This window comes from Diadema antillarum, unplaced genomic scaffold (assembly GCF_040938485.1).
Source record: "Diadema antillarum isolate AM-2024a unplaced genomic scaffold, OU_Dant_1.0 scf00000128, whole genome shotgun sequence".
Taxonomy (NCBI): Eukaryota; Metazoa; Echinodermata; class Echinoidea; order Diadematoida; family Diadematidae; genus Diadema; species Diadema antillarum.
In genome coordinates, this window is record NW_027271017.1 from 6439601 (window position 1) to 6455044 (window position 15444).

Genomic DNA, 15444 nt, shown 5'->3' on the forward strand with positions numbered 1-15444 from the left:
GGTACCACTTTTTGAAGTTTGCTGTCGAAAGTCCATATTCTTGTGAGAGCGTCTTTATATGTTTACATATCTCATTAGCATTTTCAAACCTCTGACAGTTGGCTCTCGTTGGAAACATTATTTCAAATCTGTTTATACATAAAAGATAACTTTTCATAAATAATAGTGGTGTTAATGCTTGTATCTTAAAAAATATTCAAGTCCTGCTATTCTCTTCATAACCTAATTTCTCATGGACTGGTGTTTATCATTTTAAACTGAAACCATCTTAAATTATTGTTGGCATGTCCCTCAGTGAAACAATTGTTCCTGCCCTTGTTTTTGTGTATTAGAATGAACACGATTTGAAGAGTATTGAGCTTATAACTTTTTGGAAGATACTGAGAAACCACCAATGAAATGCCACAGAGCATACCATTCTAAGAGGAATCCAAAGTTTATTTGATGAAAATCCGTTTTCAAAAGGCTGAAACATCCAAAAACAAAGTAAAACATATAAGATCCTAATAAAAGGTGGGTCCCACCTTTTATTAGTATCGCTTGTTTTGAATATCTCAGCGATTTTAAAGCCAATTTTCGTCAAATAAACAGTGAATTCCTCTCAGAATTACATGCTCTTTCATTATTATTTCAAAAGAAGTTTCTCATTATCTCACAAAAAAAAGTTAGAAACCTGAAGCAAGGTCTCAACCCAAACTCTACCATCCCTTTAGTGTTATATATATATATATATATATATATATATATATATACATATATATACATATATATATATATATATATGTATATATGTATATATATATATATATATATATATATATATATATATATATACATATGAATGAAGAAATCAACTGGTAATGCATATTCGGCCAATAAAGCATGAGTTTATTCGACTCAGATTTTCGCCGTCCTACGCCTTCTTCAGGAGTCTTCCCCGAAGTCTTCACGTCGAAAATTTGAGTCGAATAAACTCATGCTTTATTGGCCAAAAATGCATTACCAGTTTGATTCTTCATTTATATGTATGTATGTATATGGAGCCAGTACGTGAAATCTCAACATGTTTATACATACACATATACATGCATATATATATATATATATATATATATATATATATATATATATAATGTTTCAAATTCTATATCCTTGTGGTCATCGTCACTCACTCATGGTTATATTGAACATGACGAATGATACTCACATGAAATTCAGTTATGTCAAATTTGTCGAGTTAAATTGAGCAGATCCGCCGGCTTATTTCGAACCATTCTGTTGCGAACAATTCTGTATCTTGAAAGAAAGTAAACATAAACGAATATGCTCTCAAACCTCGTCAATATATCAATAAACAAACCTTACCAGTCTCTGTGGTTCATAGATTCTAGTTTTGGCAAGAGCAAATAATCAAAAAGGGAAAAATAGAACAACAGGTTACGGAAAAATATAGTTATAAAATTGAACAGGTAAGTCTTCAAAGTGTATTGTAAATTATTCCCCGTTTTGTAGATGCTTGTAACGTTTTAACAATGGAACATAATCATATACTAACAACAGAGCACTGACTAAAGACAGAAATGTAGAGCACTATATATCTCATCCATTTGTTATTTTCCTATCCTTGTGAATATTGTTTGGTATTTCTTATTGTACAACAATCAAAAAGATTGTTAATTGTTCATCACGTGACCATTTACCGTTATCTTCTCTCTTTTTCCTATATTCTCTTCTTCCGTTCTTTTATATCCCCTCCCATTATTGTCTGAATTACATTTTCCTTTACTTCTTTAGCATATCATGGACATTTACGTTTTTTCTTTACATAATCATGTAAATTTTCCTATTTCACTTTTAAAACTGGTTCCCTAGCAAGACCCATCACGTATCATGCGTACTGGGAATCATGTTGTAGCATGTATGCGATATACTTTGTCTGTAAGAGGTCTATTTTTCTTCCTGTAACAAAGTTTATCACTCTTGACCGACCACGTGATGACGTGTAGTTATGTGTAACAGTGGTTAATGATATATTGAAATTTATTGATTTCACATGCTGAAACAATAGATAAATACATAATATTAAGTAAGTAAGCACGCAAGTGAATACATGGAGCTACATTGTAGCTCCATGATATGAGGTATAAAATAGTAAGGAAACCACCATTCATATCTAATGAAGAAAAGTAATAGACTCACGCAGCCGTTATCCACGTATATCAGAGAGAGGGGTCAGTCAATTTTTGTCAGTCATTTTTTTTCTCTTTTCACGATGCTTTCCGTCATGAAGGTGGATCTAGCCTTCCCAACAGTGTACATCTATAGGTTCACGCTTCTAATGCCTCTCAACCTCTTTCTTTTCGAGATGTTAATGTGTTATTTGAGTGGGTTTTTTTTATATTCGAACTATCTAATGTTGAAATCCGTCGATTGCAATTACATCGCTTCATGATTAATTTAATTTCGTAACAATAATAGAGGAAAGGAAAACAGAAGAATCAAGGAAGCATCGAAATCATTACTAGAGACACGGACTTTTATGAGAGAAGATAGGAAAGCAAAATTGAGTTTAAGAAAGTTTAAAACGATAAGCGTGAGCTTATTGTTCCTGTTACACTTTTATGTAATAATAGTCCTTTTGAGAAATGCGACTAAACGGGGGAAAAAGTGTCAATGACCCTTTCCTATACGGACGTGGTAGGTTGTCGGCTATCCCTCCCTCTCACAATGGAGTCGGTTCTGCTGCAGCTCGAAAGGGAACACTTTTCGGATGTGATTTACACCGCTCCTACACAAAACACCCACTCCACTCGGGATGAATTATTGACTAAACGACATTCACAGCTCGGGATCGACCGAAACTCAATATTCATTCAAAATGCTGTTCCAGACCCCGAGAAGAGGAGGGAATCGAGATACCCAATGCGGAGGAAAAGATGAAATGTGTACGGCGAGGCCACTTTAAGAGTTGACTTCTCTTTGACGTTGACAAACACAGAGGCGTGAATTTGAAGTGCATAGCGAAAGGGAGAATTTGACAGACTGAATGATTGATAGATGGTTAGATAGATAGATAGATAGATAGATAGATAGATAGATAGATAGATAGATTGATAGATGAATAGATAGATAGGTAGATAGATAGATAGATTCCCGGTCTCAAAATGTTGATTGATGGGAAGATTAGGGGAACATTTACCAACAAAGAAGAGCACAGCAGATGAGTTAGAGATGCGACGACAGAATTAAGTTCTGCGGATGCGACATGTAATCAATAATGTGAAAAAAAAATGAAAGAATAGAAAAAGAAATGAAATATATATAGATGATAAGGAACCGATTATGAAGAAGAAAAGAGAAGACCATGATAAAGAAATAAAATCAATATAGATGGATGGGCACACAGTGTAAAATGCAATAGGCATAAAGATGCTGAAGAAGATGCCAAAAAGAAGAAGAAGAAGAAAAGCAGTCAAGACATAGACCGTGATGCTATTAATGCACTTGTATTGTGTGCAACTAGAATCATCCAGTCAAGTTAAAGCGCTTTCTTACAATAAAATCATGATATACTTTTTGAACCAAAACTAGCCTTACTATACGTGAGAAAGCGGGATGAAATTAAGTTGTTGTATGATAATTGAGCACAACTTAGATACGCCCTCTTCCAACTCATTCCATGAAGGATTCTTCAAGATGGTCGTAGGGAGCAATGTACGTATATAGAATAATGATGTCAATGACTCTCTTATTTATCTCTTTGAATACGATGCAACAAAGTAGTTTAATTTGCTCTCTTAGCCCCCTCTCCCTCTCCCTCCTTATCAATGTTGTTCAGTCTCCGTTACTATCCTTCCTTCTCATTCTCTTTCATCATCTTCGCCTATTTCTTCTCTTACATCTATCTTCCCATTTTTATTTTTCTCTTCCTCTTGTTTTCTTATCTTTGTTTCCTTTTTTCTCCCAATTTTTCGTCTTTACCGCCTTCCTCTTTTCTTCCCGTTTGTCTTTTTTTCACTCTTTTAACCCTTTCCATTTAATCCCTTTGTTTCTTATCCTCTCTTTCTCGTTTCGCTTATTTTCTCTCTCATTTCCTTTTGTCTGAACTTCTTTCATTTCCATTCTTCTTTTCTGTCTTCTCTTCTCCTTCGTCGTCTTCTTCTTTTGCCGCTATTCTCGTCATTTCTATTATCGATTCATCGTAGCATCTTCATGTCTTTTTCATCATCACACTTTTCTATTTTTTCGTCTCTTCTTTTTTTTTTTGTCGGTTAGAAATCGCTCTCCTTATCCTCATCACATCAAGATTTAGGTCCTAATTTATGTCTATCTCTTCTTCTGCTACTCCTTCTCTGACTTCTTTTGCTTCTTCTCTTCCTCTTCCTCTCCTTTTTTTTTCTTTGTTCCTTGTTGTTGTTGTTTTTTGTCTAGTTATGGACTCTGTACCAGTCATTCCATCTTTCCTTTCCTTTTTTTTCAGAGCCTTTTGTAAAAGTTCAGTGTGGCATAATGACATATACAGCAATATACCGTTATGGAAATAAAATTTCCCAGACACATCTCCATCGTTATTGATTGAAACGGTTTATTGATAATACGTCGTAGCAGCCAAGGGCCGAATTTTGACAGTTTTATATCAAATGAATAATTAAAAAAGAAATCGAAATAGCTCCAAAAATCATTCTACCCATAAATATTCATTATGAAACAAAGTGAAATATACGAATTGCTCTGTAAAATATGAAATATTATGCTTGGAGGGGGGTCCCTATATTACACGGTGAGAGATAATGGAATCTTCAAATCACTTACAGTATCAATACATTATTACTTATTAGAGCGCAAAAGACAATGGATTATTTCCCAGCAAACACACATATGATTATAAAGATGATAATTCAGATTTGACGCTCGTACAATGTTGTTTCATGAGTGTAGAAATGCATATGTTTCCTTGATGTTATTATGAGTTTTGTTTTCTTTTTATTTCTTTTTTGCAGGAAGAAAGATTGATATAGAGGGAAAACTGCAGAATGAAGGGATTTTTTTGCTATATTCAATAGGTATATAGATTATAACAAAGTTCACAAGGATTTTAGAATATATCTAATATAAAAACGGGTGTAGAGAAGACATGGGATACCTTGACTTTAAAGGAATTGACATGGGGAGAGTGACGGAAGAGAGAAGGGAATAGGCAGGCGAGGTGAAGTCGGTGATTTTTCAAGGAGCTCTGCGAAGTGCTAAGCGGAGAACTCACTAAATAACCATCACTGACGTTAATAGCCACGCGAGTAAGTTAATGAATAAATTTACATGAATTTTACTTAGCTTCACTCGTTACTCTTATTCTATTTCTTCCGCTCGAGAAGGAGCGCGTCTTTTTTCTTTTCCGTGGTAGCGAAATTTTACCCGACGCGGGGCTGAAGTAGGGGGGAAAAAAGCAAAAGGCGTGAGCGGGGGAAGAGTGAAAAAAAAAGAGAAAAAAAAACTGGGAAAGGGATTTATGTTTCAATTTTCGCGACATATATATATTTTTTTCCTCGCTGGATATTCATTTCGCTCTTGAATGCGTCAGTTGGAGTGTGATACGCAAATTGTAAAATGAGCAAGCTTCGTAAGATGTCGAAGGAGCGAGTATGAATCATGATATCATGCACGAATTTTTTTTCCGCGCTGTTTATTCTATTTATGGTATAGCGTATTGTCGCTGTTATTTTTTTGAAGGCAAAAGAACTCCATAACAATATTATATATCATTTTGCGGTTTGATTAAATCTCATATGATATCTATCTTTCACTCATAGAACTGATTGCTCTACAGATGAATTCAGACCTGTTTTATATGATTTTTGTCATGGCTAAAAAATGAAGGGGTTCATTCCGATGATAAAAATTGATAAGAAACTAAATATTATATAATAAAATTATATAAAATAATCGTCAACGCCCAAACAAACACAAAAACATGTCAATGTTTAGGTGTGAAGAATGTCGATAGATATATAACAACAATGCTGATCTAACATCAACAGCAGAAGACGAACTGCAGAAACAAATAAATCAAATAGATATGATAACCGACTGAGGAAGTTCGTGTCGAAGTATAATGGTATATAAACATTTTTAATTCTGTTTAATTTGGCTTGGGCGTGAGTTAAGACTTAGCGAAGCGCATTGTTTAGAATATGATACTAAGCTTTAGATATTGTGAACGGTAGTTGATAACTGTAATCGTATTGGTTTCTTTAGAGCACGCATGGTAGGTCTACGTAATAATAATGTAAGGGGTCCGTTGAAAAAGCAATGGTTCTTCATTTTTTCTTACAACACAACGCTCATTTGACTCATGAGCATTTCACACTCTTCATAATCTGAGGAGGTTATTGTTCCTATAATACTGTCTCCAATAAGATAACGCAGGGAAATTGGGGGGGGGGGGGGAGGGCGTAAAGATGGAAAGAGAATAATGCAACATGTTTGAAGATGGCCCTGTTTAAATTGCTGAAGCTTTACGTCGCGGTTATACACAAGATTGTCAAGCGGTGGCGCCCTACTGCTATCACAACGCATGAAACGAAATAAACACCTTTTCAGCAGACTCTGCTTCTTGCATATAAAACTGTAATAAGTCTATATTTTCCTCTCTCTCTCTCTCTCTCTCTCTCTCTCTCTCATCTTTTTGCATCAATCCTTCAGGTTCATTATCGAGCTAACCCTAGTGTCTTTCTTCCCTTTTATCTATCTTTCCTTTTATGTATATATCTTTTCACTTTCTCTTTCTTCTTGTTGGTGTCTTTTCTTGGCATGAAAGTCACATGGCGACTCGGCGAGCCCCGTCACATGATACAGTTCCCCTGAAGGAGGCCATGAGGATGCTGGTAAGGCTATCGATAACAAGGCGGTAATGGCGGGTGGATGGGGAAGGACAAACTTACATTAATGGCGAAATCAAAAGAAAGGGAAAAACAGAATAGGGCACTTGTATCGACATTAGGAAATCAGCCTGAAACTAAATTTACATGGCAAGAAAGCAAGAAGAGGGAGGAGGAGGAGGCGAAAGAAAGAGAGAGGGAGAGAGGGAGAGAAGGAGGGGAAAAAAATCAGGAAGAATAAGAAAATGGCAAGACTAGAAAGACAGCTGGGAAGATGGTGGCGCCTAACGGCAATGTTCTGCGCAGAAGTCCTTTCTAAACTTTAGATCACAGTTTGTTCGGCTCGCTTTTTTCCCCCCATTCACCGACTCTCGCCTCAAGGATTAATCCGTTCTGAAAAATTCAACCCTTTACTTCTTTTTCCTGTCGCGGCTATTTTTTTTTTCTCTTCCTCTCTTCTTTTTCTTCGTCATCTTCTTCTTCTTTCTTTCTTCTTCTTTCTTCTTTTTCTTCTTTTCCTTTTTTTTTCATTTCGACTGACCCGCATTGGCCCGCAGGCGGCAGCAATCAGCATCGGACTGGCGAAAAAGGGAGGGAAGGGGGATAGAAGGAGAAAGGCGCGGGTAGGTTCAGAGTAGGACATCCCGTTGATGGAAGGAAAGAAGAAAGGAAGAATGAAACATGGAGGAAGTTATGACAATAATTGACTCATCATGATGTTTCCAAAATGTATGCATCCAAGGTGTTCCAAGTTCTGATTTGTGTTGTTGCTGTTTTTTCCCCGCTGCCCAACCAAAGTAATTGATATGCCCTGGTGACCTGTTGTTGACTAAAGCCAACTCTTAACAAACTTGCGCCCCCTGTACGTAACACCACCTTTGTGGTGGAGAACTAATTCACTTGCCTCATACCTGTTTCAAACATATATCGCCCACTTAGAATCGACTAAAAAAAAACTTTTTCCCTCCTCTTAAGTCAGGCCAGAATACTGAAAAGAGAGAAGAAAGATCCTGGGGTTACAAATCCCCTGTAACCCCGCTCTGTAAGCCTATACACTTTTAATATAAGCATCGACGGCAGCCCTGTGTATTGTTGTTTGCCGTAAGAAAGAGAACACTGCAAGCCAAGGCATGGCCGCGGGCAAGATTTGTAATTATGCCGGTTCTCGCGAGACCCGCGTAGTGCGTGATGCCCGCCAGCGCTTTCTCATCGCCCTCGGCCGCGAATTCTCCTCTCTCCGCCATCATTCCGCGCGGTTCATGAGCCTCCGACATATTTTGCACCAAATTCGCTGCGTTTTACTTGCGAGAGGGACGCGCGAAGACGGAATTCTCGGACGAAAAACGGCAGAAAAACCGGTAAGTTTTCCCCCTTCCGTGGTTGCGCCCGTTACTATGTGACTTTTGCAAACATGTGGGACTATTGAGGGAGAGTGAGGGTGTTAGCTCCGGTGCGTCCATTCTGTGGAAAGGGAGGGCAGGAGAAGTCTCTTGGAATGGAAGTTGTTTGTCGCTAACTGGTTGGTGCACGAAGCAGTGCGACAGGCGAAACAGTAGCTCCGCGGGAGACGAGGTTACGCTCGTTCACTGTGCGTGGCCCGTAGCTCCGTGGCTCAAGCGACTCGCTCGTCAACCTAACCGCGACTGCACAATTCCGCCGTTTATCGCGCCCTGACAAAATCGATGAACATTAGCTCGACATGCTTTCAGTCCAGTCGACAATTGTCACGGCATTTCACACACCCCATAGACCATCTAAATCTCTTTGTTGACTCAAATCTTTAGGCCTCAAAACCAAAACAGTACTCTTGTCTGTTACATTCTCGAGACAGAAAGAAGCGTTCAACAGTACTTGAGAAAGTAAGACGTACTCCGCAAAACGGTTCACATCCGTCGATTTTCGGCATCTCACAGTGGAGGGAATTTCGCCTCAAAAGTTCAGTTTTTGTCTTTCAAATTAGAATGAGAAAAAATGACGTATGTTCTGAATATTTTAGTCTCTCATTACCGATAAATGGCACGCATTACAACTTATTTGAAAGCAAGTTATAATGTCATCAAAGAGAAAGTAGTCAAGACAGGTTACTTCGTGTAACTCGTGGGGGGGGGGGGTGGTTTACAGCCTCACACCCTTGATGCTCCACAAGTGACAAGCCAACAAAAGTGCTTTTTGGGATCTAAACGAAAACGAAAGGACACATCGCCGCTGTCATTCGCAAGGTGATTCTTTTCATGAGAGATTCTTCACTGATTACATACTTTTTGTCTGTTTGAATCAGCGTGTTATACCGTTATTAAAGGGGTTAGGCCTACTGAAAACCAGAGCGAAAAAGATAGTGGACGGGTTGCGCTTTACTACGATGAAATGTCTTCCGTAATGTTTGGGTCACTTAAAAATTCACATCCCTAGTCTAAACATTTGCATTTGCTTTGCTGATAGTTTGGATGTTAACAGTATTATGTCACGACTTTCACCTTATATGCCAGTACTGTGATGTCATGATGGGAATATCGCTCCCAATTATGACAACATGAGGATGTCAATGAGTTTTAGTCGGAAAACACTCATGTTTCTTTCCGATATTTCAGTAAGTGTTGTAAGTAAGCCAGTTAGTAAATGAATAAGTAGTTTAAAGTCGATGAAAACTAATGACGTAATGGGAATAGTTTGCAAGTAAATAGCAACATGGGATAGTATTATTTTGACGGTACGTTTTATGACTATTCAGTCGGAGATCTAGCCTCCCGGCGATATTTTAAATTTTAATATCAAGATACGGTACAAAATAACAGCTGACAGGCGTGGTTATTTGTGTATGTTTTGTTCGTGGTTGTGTTTGTGTTTCTTTCTCTCATTTGCACCATGAGATAGAACGTCTGTCTTCAACTTAATCCTCTCAGACCACGAAATGACGATGTATTGACCATTTCATGCAGTCGAGTTGTCAGTGGTAACGACGGAGTTAAATCTGCCTCCTCCGTGACGAGATAAGGAACTCATAAGCCACTGTATCGTTTTTTTTTCTTTTCTTATCTTTTTTCATTCATTGCCAATACGAAGGGTATTCAAAGACTGACCGAAATGAAAACCTTTTTTTTTTTTTTTTTTTTTGCTCAACAAAGTGTAATGACAGCAATGGTATCTTAGCAGTAATTGCATTCAATTCGTTTTCCAAACAGACCGCAAGGAAAATATTGATAACGCGTAGAGATAGGTGCACGGGATGGCTGTATTAATGGCAGTGGTTTTCTCAGACTTTTCAAATTGGATGCAATTTTTCATTCATGACTGCCGACTCATTTGCGGCTCCTGACTAGGTAGAAGAAGAAGAAAAAGAAGAAGGGGAAAATAATAACTACCCCCTCGTGGGTCAAAAGCCGAAAACGCGACAATGCGAGGGGTCAGTGGATATCACCGTCAAAGCCGCCGATTTCTCAAGCGGCTGACTTCGCATTTAACCCACCGACATGACAATGACTTAAATAAACGTACTTTTGCTCTCCAGTGACAACAACAACAATAGCGCATAGAGTGTGGAATTACCGGAGAACCAAGAATTAAACGAACACGAGGCACGTTACCACTAACAGTTGCTTTCTATGGTTTATGGGATAGGGAGGAAAGGAGGAGGGGGGGGGGGTATGATGTCTGCATATTAGAGTGTGTTCATTATTATGGCCAACATGAGTGCAAGTGAACAGTACCATTGTGATGATGTTATCTGACTCCGAGATAACAGAGGATATATTATTTGCTTGTTTGTTTACTTTCTTTTCTTTGCTTAATTTTGTTTGTTGGTTGGTTGTATGTGCTTGTTTCTTCGTCTCCTTCCTTTTTCCCATTTTTGTGTGCGTGTGTATATGAGAACCTGAGTACTGCAGATGAGGACGATTAGATTTAAATGTTATTTATAGTAATGATGATATTCCCTTGATTTTGTATTTATTTATTAATTGGCTATCTATAACTTTTATCTGATTCGTTATTTTCATTTCTATTGCCCAAACTCTGGTTCCGATATATATATGATCATATTTTTATGTATATACTTATGTGTATGTATATATTCTCTTATGTATAACTGCTGAGAAATACGTTCTTCTTTCACAATCACGAAAATTATTTTGTCCCTTAGTGAGTACTTTCGCCTCCTACTGATGGCTTCTTCAGACTGTTTATATCAAATTATGTTTATATTGTATACTTCATATATTCTGCACTCTGGAAACACATTTTCAATCTAGCTGAGGAGTTTGGTAATGATTTCCTTCATAATGTTTCGTTTCTTCCATTGATTAACTCTCTCCCGTAACAGTTTTGCTGAAAGTCCCTGTACCCAAGGAGCTTGAAGCTCCTTGCTGTACCCGCCCTTTCAACACTGTGTGTAATGCTTGTCTGTCAGGAGTAGGCCCAGGGACAGGGGCATTCCGCAAGTGGCGTCGAAATTAATACGCACTTGGCTATTGTGGAATGGTGAGGTCATTGGTGGCAAATCAAAAAGAGGCGCGATATCGCATCCACGGTCTATTATAACATCGTTGTTATAGGCCGCTTTTAAAGTTCACTCTAAGTATTACACCCTCTCCCCCACCCCTCACCTCCCCTCCTCACCCCCTTCCGCCTTTCCTCGCACATAATAGGCCTTATACATTCACCTTTTAGGCCTATGCTGGAAAAAAATAACAACGACGGTGTGATCACGTTTGAATAGTAAGGCGGCACATAAGCAATTTAAGACGTTATTGTTGGCATTTGGTATAGTACTTTGCCTTTAGGTCTTTGACTTTCAACTTGTTCAGTATCCAGTACGTCACTATCTTACCCTTCCCAGTCCCAGATGTGTAAGAAAATGTTAGATGGCGGATGAACAACAAACTCTTAAAAACAAACTGAGGAAATGTCCGTAGTCAATAGATATCACTTTTACCATTTCTGCGGAATGCTGTTTTGTTTGTTTATTTGTATCTTTTCTCATACTGGCGCTTGAGCTTTAGATGAGAAACCGCTGAAAAAAAGGTGACCTCTCTTTCCTTCCGTTGATAAAGTGTCTTCGTGAACTCTTAAGTCAAATTACAACAACAAGAACTAAATAGGACGGAAATTTCATGAAAATTGGACAAAGAAAAGAGAGCATATTGGAAATGTAACGATTCACTGACGTCCGATGTCAGACGCGTTTGCAAGTTACACATTTATATTTATGATATAATCACTATAGGCCTATTAATATATGTATATGCAGGGTGCAAACGCGGCGAAGTAGTCCCGCCTCACATCCAACTGGGCCCCATGGAAAATCAGCTAACGCAGCTGAGTATGGGCTATCTAGCCATCTTATACAAATGGAAAATGAAACAAACAAACGAGCAAACAAACAAAAAACAGACAAACTTCTGTCGGTTTGTATCAAACGAAATTTTTGCATCTTATCAGAATTATTATTGCTATGTCGTCACAATGTCATGATAATTTTGTGTAAAGCGTGTAAAATGATTTTTTTTTTTATTTGATCATCGATGGCGAGAAGATTCAGTGCATGTGTATTTTATTGTGTGTGCGCCCAAGCCAAAGGGGTCGAGACTTGTGGGGTGCTGATGTAATCGCCTCAAAATAGCATTTGCCTATGAGCTCAGCCTGCCACCAAAAAGAACTACTGTTGCTACCTGTGAAAATGCGCAACTACAAGATCACGTGAGTTGCATATTCCTCCGCCTTTATCAGAACTATTATCTTTGTAGCTTTCTCTTTTTCCTTGATAATCACAACCCAACTTGAACATGAACTGAAGAACCTCATAAGGACCGGACTTTGATTGAGTATCATGATTGATCTATATTCGGTAGTCTTTTGATGTATTTATAGCTCGAAAGCGTCATCGATAATTAGGTCAATTCATAAATCGTCAGAGTGAGAGCACAATAGAAAGAGATATCCATAAAACAAAAATCACGTTCAAAAGCAAGGTAGAAAATAATATCAAAAGCCGACTATTCACTGTGTTGGATTTCGTTTTTAAGGAGTGGACGCCACTGGTACAGCTTCCTTTGGTTTCTGTATCATTTTCTACAGCTCTTTCCAATCCGATGGGCATTTTCTTTTTCTTTTTGATTGTTTGTTTTTTGTTTGATGTTATTTCTTGTTGTTTAAAGGAATGCTAAAGTTTTGGTTGAGATGAGGGATTAAGATTCTAACTTTATATAAGATAATGAGAAAGCTCTCATGAAATATTAAAGAGCATACAATTCCAAGAGGATTTCAAAGTTTATTTGATGAAAATCGGTTTTGGAATGACTAAGATATCCAAAAACAAAATAAAACAAAGTGGTCCTGCTGAAAGGTGGTTCCCCTTTTATTAAGACGTCTTTGAATATTGGATATCTCTGTCATTTCAAAACCAACTTTTGTCTCATAAACTTTGAATTCCTCTGAGAATGTATGCCCTTTCATATTTCATATAATGATAATTTCTCATTATCTCATTACAAACGTTGGAAACCTAAAGCCCCATCTCGACCAAAACTATACCATGCCTTTAATGTTTTTGTTTTTGCTTTGTTTGTTTGTTTGTTTGTTTGCTTTTTTTGCATGCTTGGTAATCAGGTTATAATGTCTAAATAGTTTGTGATCTCAATGCATGGTATCATGGACAAGAGAAGAAGCAAGCACAGAACGCCGTAACCGTGTCTTCAAAAACAGGGATTTTTTTTTTCATAGCTGTTTTCACTGCTAGGCTGTGAATTACACTGCATAACACCATAATTATCATCGAATGGCACTCTTATTGCCTCCTCACATTTTCAACAATCTCAAAACAGTCATAATAAAACTTTAGATGAGCGCTAAACTTTATAGATGAGCGCATGGTTTGTGTTGTCAGATGTACACGCATACAACTATGTAATACCAAGAAACATGTTGAGCCACTGCGAGATTGACCTGTACCGTTGCCAAACAAGGAGAGAAAAAAAGAAAATGCCTCTGTTAGTAAAAAAAAAAAGTAAATATGGTAAGTAAATAAAGTTTTCTTTCGTTGAATGAAAAATGGGGAAAAATGTTGGGTAGAGCGATTTATATTATGGAATGCTTCAACCAGTACGGAACGCGGAGCGTGTCCCTGTTTGTTTGTTTTTTTCTCTCTCTCTCTCTTTCCATTTTAGCCAAGGATAAAGAATCAGAAAGCGTTTTATACCCTTCTTATGCGTATGGCATTTGACTTTTCCCCTCGTATCCATTATAGCAGACTAGCCTAAGGAATTGTCGTCCGTCCTCTACCTTGTGTAGCATCTGCAAAACGGCAACTTCTGTAGGCGTCTAGGCACGCATCATGAAAATGAGTTTATGCAATTCCTCATAATCGCCCGAAGGCAAGATTAGGAGGAAATTGTAAAGGAAGCATTTATGCGAACTCATCGCCAGAGAGGGATAAGAGTGAAGGGGCTCGAAAGCAGATCTGGAAAAAGAATAAACTTTTCCCTGTTTTTCAAATCCCCCAAATCTGTGCTCGCAAGAAATTCCATATCGCGATAAAAAGTATATGGCGCGGGGGATTCGCGTTATGGATAAGAATGATTTTAACCAGTCCTTGGCCATCTCCATGTTGGCCTTCCAGAAAAATCCCTGCACAATAATGCTTCTCAGGAATCCTTTTTAGAACTATTTACGTATCAGCACCTTAAGAAGGATTTGTAATGCGTAATGATGGTAATAATCATTTCATGATATGAATAAAACAAAATGCACCGTAGTTATAAGCTGTAAGAAACAATATTATGAATTATTCAGCGTCGATTGTCATCCTGCTCCAACAGACAAGATTTTCTCACGAAAAGTGAGGAGTATAAACAGGGAGAGGGGAAAGTTAGTTGTTCACTTCGAGTGCATATTATGAGGGCGCTTAAACACATTTCTTTGAAGGTTATCGCTTTTCGTTTGCATCTTGATTTAGACTTATACGTCCGATTTGTAACAGTACAAATTTCTTGGAAGGGGGGGGGGAACCCATGCTGGATAAAGTATACTGATAAAAAAACACAATTCGAAATGGCAGTTACATACCATGCGCATCATATTCATTGGTCTTGGAATGAAAGATAACGTTTTCTTGTCTTAATCGATGTTGGAAAGGCAATCGCGCTGTTGATGATATAGATGACTATGGTAACAAAATTCGAGTTTAAACAAACATATAAACAAACAAACTAGTGATGCCAAAAAGTTCGAGAAACACACATTACGTACTACGTAGTTACTTCAATGTCAGTGTCATGCGGTTTTCAATACATTGTTACGTAATAACTATATGTTGACATAATGTATGTAGGATGTACATATTCATATAGGAATGCACACACAAACACACACATAATTATGTGATATGTTATTTGTTTATCTATTTATTTATTTATTTATGTATTTATGTATTTATTTATTCATGTATGTATTTATTTATCTATTTATTTATTTATTTATTTATTTATTTATTTATTTATTTATTTATTTAATTATTTATTAGTTTATTTGTTTATATGTTTTCTATTGAAGGACATACACCAATGATAAAATGATATCG